At 43.3% G+C, this 7,500-nt stretch overlaps 1 protein-coding gene across 1 annotated transcript in view; it reads left to right on the top strand.

The window, feature by feature from the left end:
• Positions 1-7,500, top strand: part of rps12 (ribosomal protein S12) — a 131,958-nt gene that overhangs the window by 63,911 nt on the left and 60,547 nt on the right. The window lies entirely within an intron of this gene.

Below are 7,500 nucleotides of genomic sequence, written 5' to 3'. Positions count from 1 at the left end.
TGTATGAATGTGTGTGTGAATGGGTGAATGTAATGCACATGTATAGCGCCTTGGATAAAGGCGCTATATACATGCACCATTTACCATTTACCAACCAACTGGACCCCCACAAGTCCAACAAGCGAACCTGGGGTGACGGACATGAAGGGCCTTCACAGTGGGCCACCCCGTCACTGTGACGGACATGAAGGGCCTTCACAGTGGGCCGCCACCCCGTCACTGTGGAACTCACTCCCAGCTCACATCAGAGAGCAGCTCCCACTAATGTTCAGTAGCACACTCACTCCAATTCTCCATCTCCTTCCTCCTCTGTCCATCATCCGCACACACACACACACACACACACACACACACACACACACACACACACACACACACACACACACACACACACACACACACACACACACACACACACACACACACACACACCTCATTGATTTCTCTTCACTATGGGATGTGGCAAGGTGGGGGTGGGGGTGCGGCGGGTGGTCGAGGACCTGTGTGTGTGTGTGTGTGTGTGTGTGTGTGTGTGTGTGTGTGTGTGTGTGTGTGTGTGTGTGTGTGTGTGTGTGTGTGTGTGTGTGTGTGTGTGTGTGTGTGTGTGTGTGTGTGTGTGTGTGTGTGTGTGTGTGGGGTGGGGGTTAGCGGTAGTGGTTGGGTCATGGGTGGGTGGGTGGTGGCGAGGGGGTTTTCAGAAGGCGGTGGTGTCCTGTTTCTCCCTGAGCCCAGATCCCAAAAGAGGTGTGTGTGTGTGGGGGGGGGGGGGGGGGGGGGGGGTGCTTTAGTTCTAGTTTCCCAAACCGTGGGTCGGGACCCGTTCCTGGGTCACAATGTTTGAGGGGCGCGCCGCTCGCCCCTCCTATATTCAGCTATTATTAGTGTAGATCTTCGTCTTACACAAACGTTAATTCCCATTGACAATGAACGGAGAATTGATGTCATAAGTGTCTGAGCAAATGGGCCTACAGTGTCTATTTTCATCCTATACACAAAGTCATATGTGGCTTGAGCAAATAGACATGTTATGTCATGATGATGTACGATGATAAGAGTACCCCTCACTTCACACGGGTGTGATTTTTATAATTATATTTTTTTGCTAAAAAAGATGACCCCAAAATGTTTCAGTAGTCCATAGCACTTACCCTACCCCCCTTAGACAGCACTTCTTAGACTTATATAGCATTTGAAACAGACTTATAGCATGTCATGTAGACAGCACAATAAGTGCATTGTATGTAGTCATAGCACTTCATAGTATATATGTACAGCATAGTATAGCATATATGTATAGTTTATATGTATATTGTCATTATATAGATATGTTCTAGTTATAGTTTATATGTATAGTGTCATTATTATAGATATGTTCTAGTCACGTTCTTAGCTTACGCATGTTTCGCGATAAATGCATTTTACATATGTGATGTATTCCCATGCTTTTTGTTCTTGCTTAATGTAAGTCGCTCTGGATTAAGAGCGTCTGCTAAATGCCTAAATTGTAAATTGTAAATTGTAGTCTAGTAGTAAACATGGCAGTTCTGATGTAGTGATAATATGCATCTAGCTATACTATACAAGCTGCACAACACGCTGTAGATTGTCTGTTTTCACTAGTCTGGGTACAAGGAGAGATTCCATTTCCTAGATGATAAATGATAATTAATAATCGATCCCTAATTTGGGCATGTCATGCTCAGTTATATGCCAAAAGTTTCCAAAAAAATGTATTTTTGATACCGAGACAGTCATGGTGGCAAGACTTTTTTTAATCCAAAATGAGTTAATATAATGGCACAGGCAGACATACTATAGAGCATGTTTGAAATTAATGTCAGAGCTGAAATCGACATGTAAATATGAAATAAATGCTTAAACATGTAGCTATAGGTGTAATGTTAGAGACCATGTAAATATGAAATAAATGCTTAAACATGTAGCTAGGTGTAATGTTAGAGACCACAGAAGTGAACCTTTCAAGCCTGGTTTCTCAACTCTTTCTGCAAGAATGTACTCTTTAAGCCATATCTCAAACTGGTGGGTCAAACTGAACAACCAATATGTCAATTTGAAAAAAGGAAAATTAAAAAAATGTCAATGACTTATAGTCTGGGTCAGAAACGCTGACAAATGTAAAGAAATACCTACAGGTGAAAAAAGACGATCTACAAGCTCTGTGTGCCGCGTCATGACGCACCACATCCAGATCCAGACGCGCCGCAGCCAATCAGCGGTCTATAATATAATATCACAACACTTACTATAGCCTAGATATAAGGCTATTCTTCCCATTCGAAAATGGGGGGGGGGGGGGGGGCGAACATTCCCAAATGTTCGCCCCCCAGAATCAGGACGATAGGGTCCAAGTGGTTAAAGGGACTCTGAGGCTCTCACTGTGTGCGTGCGTGTGTGCGCACGTGTGTTTGTGCGTGTGTGTGTGTGTGTGTGTGTGTCTGTGCGTGCGTGTGTCTGTGCTGTGGTGAGATGTGTTATGTTTTTTCCATGAGAGAGAGAGAGAGAGAGAGAGAGAGAGAGAGAGAGAGAGAGAGAGGGGGAGAGAGAGAGAGGGAGAGAGAGAGAGAGTCATGTGAGGGAATCGGAGCTACCATGTAATGTGGTCGTTTTTTTCATCTCTATATCAATGTCTGTCTGGTTCACATTCTGACCATGTGTACACAGTCAAACGCTATATGTACTAAAGTAAATTCATTTTTTAATTTCAATGCTTTGCTGTATTGAAATTTAGGACGTAACAGAGGGAAAAAAAGAGCAGATCTACAAGCTCACAATGCATCACGGTGTGACGCCGTTGTGAGCTTGTAGATCGGCTCTTTTCACTATTATCAGTGAAAGGTCCCAAGAGTCCCTTCCTAGAAACGTAGTGTGTTTGGAATTCAACAGAGTGAAAGTCACGTGCTTGCAAAACAAGACAAAAAGCAGCCTACAGTAGGCTATAGTCAAGTAAATGCATTTGGTTTTGCTATGCACCGTTGGTCAAATCCTTCAACCGGTGGTCCGGGGACCACCAGTGGTCCTTGAGAGGGTTCCAGGTAGTCCCCGCAGCTAAATGATGGAGAGTTGGTAACTAAATGGACCCCTGTGTATATCTTTAACTCTTGAGAGCGTGAAATGAAACCAAATGGACCCGTACGGGTCCATTTGGTTTGGTTTCACGCTCTCAAGAGTTAATTATTGTTAAACATCTGAATTACCTGATTTTCAAGAATCTACACACATTAGAGAATGTAGAAGAATTGTTATTTTGATCAACGCATGCTTAAAGTGAATGGCAAATCGACTCGAGTGGCAAAGCAACAGGCAAAGTGAGTTTAACATTGTTTAACGTTGTTTAATGCAATCAGATAGGACTTTTCTATTTGGATGTATGGGCTGTCATGGCCAGAAAGTAGTTTTTTGCCACTCAGTAGGCGTTCTTGCATAACTTCCGGGTTTGATGATGATGTCACGTGCATACCCTCTATACAGCATGGAAAACAAACAAACACATCTTTTCTTTTTTTTTCAACAATGTATTTATTTTCCTTTTTTACACACAAATGACAATACAAATATACAAAAAAACAACAACAATGAACAGTACAAGACAATTACTGATATAAAGAAAGCAAAACAACAATAACCAAAAAAAACAAAAACAAAACAACAACAACAGCACTACTCCTCTTCAGCTCCATCCATTAAATAACAAACACATCTTTAGTTTTGGCTAAACCTCATCAAATGGTGGGTTCGTGGCTAAAATGCAGAATAAATAGTGGGCCCTGGTATCAACATGGTTGAAAACCACATGAAGTGTCTCTGCTCTGGGCAGGTCCTAATAATAGGCAAACATTGCGATTGCACAAACTCGCAAGTCGCAATGAATGGCGTCTCGTTGCGTATAGCAGCAGCACCATAATGAGCTTCAATAGCATATCGCCGAATCGGGCCTATAGAGCGTCGCAGTCCCCAAGTGAGACGTGCTAGGTACTAAACATCATCTTCATCATCATTATCATCACAGTTTTTGAGTGGTGCAACCACTCCAAGTAACAGCAAATCCCTACTGTATGTCCGTTTAGAGTACCAGTAGGGGCAAAAGTGGCGTGTTGCACTGTTGCCTGCTAATGAGAGAGAGAGAGAGAGAGAGGGGAGTTGCACCACTCAGTTCACACGGGTGTGATTTTTTACCTTCTTCCGGCAGCATTGAATGCTCAGATCGAGGCAGGGACAAAGGAGTATTTGTACCTGTTTTTTGTTCTCCTATATATAATATAGGGACACACAAGCGAAGACCAGATGGTAGCAGCATATAGTCTGAACTGAGTGGGTGGGCACTATGTGAGCGGACGGACAGGGGCTTTTTGGAGCAGCTGTCTATCATAAAAGAAATCAAGGCTCTCCAATTGGATGCCAGTCATTTTAGAAGCAGTTTTCACAATTCTCCCTAGGGAATTCTTTATCCTTGATAACGAGGTTACCGTATACCAACAGAGAGAAAGGAGAAAGAAATGACTGAATGTATGTATGGCACTATAGAACAGTTTGGAAAAGTAAGTGGGCGGAGGAACGTCACCCCCGGAAACATGAAAATATTTTAACTTTGGACGACATCGTCCGGCGATAGCCAATCGAATTCACGTGTTGCTTTGTTTACCCTCCGTACCAACCAATAGGAGGACATGTAATGACAGCAGGAACGCCCATTTGTATTGCACAGAGTCGCCGTTGTTTTCCCGCTGTTAAAACGCACTGTTACACCAGTGTCCATTTTGGTTCCAGCCGTTCCATCGGTTGAACTTGTTGTACGCCGCGTGTGCACCGTGCGCGTGTGTGTGCACCGCGTGTGTGCACCGCGTGTGCGCGTGTGCACCGCGTGTGCGTGTGTGCACCGTGTGTGCGTGTGTACACCGTGTGCATGCTTTTCCAATGAAATGAACACTGACCATGTGAATGTGCAGTCTGTTGCTCACTGAAGAGCAGTTGCATGTTGAGGTGCATTCATTAATATATCTGTGTGCTTTCTGTAAGATTATATGCGTGTGTGTGTGTGTGTGTGTGTGTGTGTGTGTGTGTGTGTGTGTGTGTGTGTGTGTGTGTGTGTGCGTGTGCGTACGCGCGTGCGTGCGTGAGTGCATTCGTGTCTGTGTGTGTGTGGTCAGCATTGGACCCGTATAGGTTTCTCCCAGTTGTTTTTTTAATCACACTCATCAGATTAGCTGAGCAGACTGAGGGCAGTCGAGGCCAAACGCTTTACAATTAACAGCGCTGGACTCCCTCAAACACACGCGTGCGCAGCCAAGCACGCACACACACATCCATCAGTGACTTTTCATTTGTCTCTATTGACTAAATAGAGACCCCCCCCACAGAGACACACACACACTCTCACAGACGCACACACATTCTCACTCACTTATAGACAATCACAGACACACACACACACACACACACACACACACACACACACACACACACACACACACACACACACACATTACACTAAAGTGATGTACTTTTCTGAACGTACCTGACTGTTCTACTTGTTCTATTATTTGCCTTTACTCACTAGTTATTATAGGCATTACTCTGTCTCATTGTATTTCAAGTATGTTGTGAAAGCCGTATAGGCTAGTCATCGCCACAATGTTGATTGATTTTGAGTTATTTGGTCAGAAACATTGTGATACAGTAACTTGATTTGGTATCACCAGAGCCTAGTACATGCAGTAAAACCACTTCAGCAGCAATGTCGCAATGTTGTATAAATTTCAAGGTTTCCTTGTTTGACTAACTGCTAACTGCCTTCACCCTCCATAGCATGCTCCTGCCATGTGAGGTTTTTAGGTATTCCTTTTCAGTTTAACCCATTTCGACCGAGACCGATTCTACAAATTGTCTTCTAAATCATGACAGTTTTCTGAAAAACCCTATATGTTTATGTAGTTCTCAAACTATTTCATGTCAAGGACCCCAAATAATATCTGTAATTCATGGCCTCCGACCCCCATCTCAAAATATGTTTTTTCCAGGGACCCCCCCCAGAAGCAAAGATTTTAGTTAAAAACGTTTGCTGTGACATAATATATATTCAAAGATTTGTGACGCTATTTTCACAATTTTTCAAAAATAGCAGACCTACAAGCTCGTAGCGCGGCACTCGGTGCCGCGCTATGAGCTTGTAGATCTGCTATTTTTCAATAGCTAAAGTATAACATAATGCAAAAGGGGTTTCCGTACTGAATGGCTTAATGAACTCATGGGCGTGATAGAAGCCCTCTCTAATTGTCTGAAACTCATCTCCCTCCCGGACCCTTTTTGAATGGAGCAACTTCCCTGCGCTGTTCCTTTTCGCTCGGAGCAATCGCTGCCTCCTGTTGTTCTCTGGTTTCTCAGATTGTCTGTATTGTTGTGGTGGGTTAATGGAGAGACCAATGGCTTCTAATTTTAGCACCCTGTTTGTCTCTTTTTCTCTCCCTGGGCACTCTAACCTTTTTCCTTTTTAGACGAGAACACTGAAAGAGAGAGAAAAGTGCTGTCACACGATACATCAGGTGCAAGAAACTATAGGGCCTTGTGTGTGTGTGTGTGTGTGTGTGTGCGCGCGTGTGCGCGCGTGCGTGCGCAGGGGGTGTGTGTGTACTTGTATTACTATATTTGTGAGGGCCGAATGTCTCCACAAGTATAGTAGAATTTGAGAAATAGACACCAGGACAAATTTCCTCGTCCTCAAGAGCAATGGTAAAAAAAAGAAGGAATAGGCGTTTACTTTAAAGGTTAGGTTTAGGGCTTAGGGATAACGTTTTGCAACGCGACACGTGAGCTTGTATAGATCTACTATTTCCAGCTTCAGGATTAGAGTAAAAAACACAAACGTGCGTGTGTTGTGTCTGTGTGTCTGTGTGTTTTGCGTGCCCGTGTATGTGCATGCATGCGCATGCATGCATGCACCGGAAATGGGTGTGTGTAAAATGGGTCTGTGTGTGTATGCGTATGCATGTGTGTGTATTGACCTCTGTCCGCTCAGCACGTCGCCAGGCCCAACACGCAGCAAAAGAAGTGTAGTGACATTCAGAGCCCTTTTCCGCACCGGTTGGTTCCCAATGGGAACCGCTTCAGTTCTTTTTGGTTCTTAGTCCATGAGCCAGAGCTCCAAAATTGGAACGTTAATTATGAATTGAGTGGGCAAAAACTATACCTGTATTCAATTGTTTATAGGATCAATATAAGTACATTCATATATAACCCTTCCACAGTAGTAGCTTTTTCACATTTTAATTTTTTTGCATATTTTCCTATGTAATGCCTAATTTACACATTTTAAAAAGAAATAACATTTGTAATACAATAAATCATTGTCTCCGTGTTCGTAATCAACTGGGGAAGTTTCATGGTGATAACAATGTAATATAGGTATGGTTTTGCCCACTCAATTCATAATTATTAATGTTGCAATTTTGGAGCTCTGGCTCATGGACTATAAGAACCACAAAAGAA

This window comes from Electrona antarctica, assembly GCF_951216825.1.
Source record: "Electrona antarctica genome assembly, chromosome: 17".
Classification (NCBI taxonomy): domain Eukaryota; kingdom Metazoa; phylum Chordata; class Actinopteri; order Myctophiformes; family Myctophidae; genus Electrona; species Electrona antarctica.
This window is presented reverse-complemented; position numbering and strand designations above follow the sequence as displayed.